This window comes from Pteropus vampyrus, unplaced genomic scaffold, assembly GCF_000151845.1.
Source record: "Pteropus vampyrus isolate Shadow unplaced genomic scaffold, Pvam_2.0 Scaffold167, whole genome shotgun sequence".
Lineage (NCBI taxonomy): Eukaryota > Metazoa > Chordata > Mammalia > Chiroptera > Pteropodidae > Pteropus > Pteropus vampyrus.
Window position 1 is genome coordinate 2,417,371 of NW_011888948.1, and position 3,270 is coordinate 2,420,640.

The 3,270-nt window shown below is 34.8% G+C and overlaps 1 long non-coding RNA gene across 1 annotated transcript in view; it reads left to right on the forward strand.

Annotated features, from left to right (window-relative positions):
- LOC111745849 overlaps positions 1–3,270 on the forward strand; it is a 14,845-nt gene that overhangs the window by 175 nt on the left and 11,400 nt on the right. The gene's annotated exons all lie outside the window — the stretch shown is intronic.

The window sequence follows — 3,270 nt, forward strand, 5'->3', positions numbered from 1 at the left end:
ACCTGAATAGAAATTTTCCGAAAGATGGCATACAGATGGACATCAGGTACATGAAAGTATACTCACCATCAGTAAACATCAGAGAAATGCAAATCAAAATCACAATGAGATATCACCTCATAACTGATAAAATGTTTATTTTTATTATCAAAAAAATAAATAAACAAGAAGTCAGTGTTGGGGAGGATCTAGAGAAAAGGGAGCTCTTGTACCCCAATGATGGGAATATAAATCGGTGCAGCCACTATGAAAAAGTTTTGAGGTTCCTCGAAAAAATAAAAATAGAACTACCATATGGTCCAGCAATTTCACTTCTAGATATTTATCCAAAAACAAAAAGAAAAAAAGAAAACAGTAACTCGAAAAGATGTATGCATTCCCATGTTTATTGAGAATTATTTACAATAGCCAAGATATGGAAACAACCTAAGAGGTCATTGATGGATGAATGGAAAAAGAAAATATGGTATAGATACACAATTGAATATTATTCAGCCATAAAAAAGAAGGAAATCCTACTCTTTGCAACAACATATATGGATCTTGAAGGCATTATGCTAAATGAATAAATCAGAAAGAGAGAGACGAATATCATATGATGTCACTTATGTGGAATAAAAAATTTTTAAAACTCATAGATACAGAGAATAAATTGGTGGTTGCCAGAGGCAGGGTAGGAGATGGGCAAAATGAATGAAGAACATCAAAAGTCACAAACTTGCAGTTATAAACTAAACAAGTCACAGGAATGTAATGTACAGCATGGTGTCTACAGTTAATAATACTGTTTTGCATATTTGAAAGTTGCTAATAGAGGAAATCTTAAGAGTTAGCACAAGAAAAAATTGTAAATATGTATGGCAACGGGTATTAACTAGACATATTGTGGTAACATTTTGCAATATATATAATACTGAATTTTGTTATATACTTAAAACTAATATAATGTTATATCAATTACGCGTTAATAAAAATAAATAAATAATAAAAAGAGAAGAAAGGCTATAACACACATACATACATTTATAGTTTGAAAGTTAAATGCAAATATAAATATAATCATATATACGTAATTATTGGCATGAATAGAAATGAAACCCAATAGACCAGTACTATTGCTTGCCTCAGGAGGGCAACCCTGGGTGTTGGAGACACAAAAATGAGACAAAGTATTTTCAATGTATGCTTCTTTGTGCCTTTTTAATTTTGCAACCTTATGAATGTAATGTCTTTTCTAAAAATACAGTATAAATTAAATTACAGATTATACTTAAAAAAGAATGTATAACTTGGGATTTAATTATTTTTGAGCCCTTTAAAATCTCCTCTGCCCATAGATCTCATACATCTACTACTTAATTTCTCACGGTCAACTTTCTTGCAAGTTTTTCAGAAACATTTTGTGTGAAGAGGAAACAGCCTGCACATTAGTGCATGAGGTTTTAGTCTCACTTCAAAATACAAGCATCTCCCCTGGACAGAGCAGTTTCCCCTCAGCCCTCAGGAGAGGTGAGTTTACTGAGAAGGGCCCCTCACTTGCCCAGGCCCTTCCTTCCCTGGCAACATGTCCACATGGTCAGATACTTGGGTATATTTACTAAAGTAAGATATTTTACCCACAAATTATTAACATTGATGTCCCTTCCACTCCAGCTTCCTCTTCATTCATTCTCCTCAGGGACACCACCGAGGGGGAGTCAAGCCTGGGATACATTTTATTTGGGTCTAGTGAGAGATACTTATGTGCAGTTTCCCAGTCTCTTCCATGTATAGTTAAGTCATGGCTGGTGTCACAGCACTAAAAGTGTCTTCCAGGAAGGCTCCTATCAGCTCATGAGCCGGGAGTCATACTGTCATTCAGAACAGGTCCTCTGGCACCTGTTTGGCTGGGGAGAAACAAGATTTGAAATGTGTCAAGCCAGAAGCTTGCTGTGGAAAATCCTTCCAATCTCTACACATGTAAAAATGTGAGCAGAGAATTCAATTCTCACAGATGCCTAGTCAAAATAGAAGTTCTCTCTTGTTAGAAATATACTCAATAATATGATTTATATAATTATAAACATACCACACATTATTTTTTCCTATAGGAATTACATGAAATACAATTTATCAGAATTCCTGTGTCCATAACACACAAACCTATAGCAATAACACAATATTTTGCCCTTCAGTACGTAAAGTCACATGTTTCATGCATCCTAACTACCAGTTAAATTTTTTATCTTACATGTCAATTATATCTAAATAAAACTAGGGGAAATATTTTTAATCAATATGCTAAAAGAAAGGCTCAGTTACCTTTCCAGTCTCTCTATAAAAAATAAATATGATTTGGTATAATATTATAAAATGATTGTTATAAGAAGAGGTGAACAAAAAGCATGCAACCCAAAACTGTGGGAAAAAGTATTATAAAGATGTGCCAGGTACTTATTTCCTTAAAATGTTAGGTTATTTTTCTGGATTTTGTGATTTTTGTGTTATTTGTCAGATAATTGTACTATTTGTCAATTTGTAATTTGTTGTGATTTCTTTCCTTTTTCTAAGTATTCATTTTCTTACCTAATGTTTTAAATGTTTTCTCTCCTTTTTCTAAAAAAGTTTCCCAAATTTATAAGCTTCAGGCCCCAGAACACTTGGATGCACATTTGGGATGCATGATCATTTTAAAATTTGGATTTGCCAATCTCTCATGGGAAGATAAGAACTGGCAGCACAAGGCGACTCCCATTTTTATGCTAAAGATTCTGACATCCAGATCAGTCAATAACTTGAACCAGTAAAAATGCTGGAAACAAAGCCCAGGTCTCTAAATCCCCCATCACCTCCCTTTTAAACCTTTGTCTCTCAGGGCACAGAAAACAAAAATAGGTTTCCCACCAAAATATTCTTCCTCCTCAGTCTGCTAATCCTCAAGTGCTGTCACTCTCCCAACATGCTGAAGGCTTCCATGCACTTCTCATTTCATATCTTAAAAGCAGAGAATTAATTATAAGACTTAATTCTCTCAGTGATAGAATCTCCTCGGAGTGACACACTTTGCAGTCTCATCTGTAGGACTTGACATTACCCCAGCGTGTGCCCAGGGGCCCTGAATTCCCAGGCTGCTGTGCTGCTTTGAATTTTATTACATGGGAGGCTTTTCCCACCTACTGGTTCAACAAAATCCAATCTTTGCTAGCAAGATTTTTCACCATTTTTTTTCTGTTCAGCTACTGAAGGTTTGGTTTTAGCTATAATCTGGAAATAAAGGTTTTTTGGGGTGAG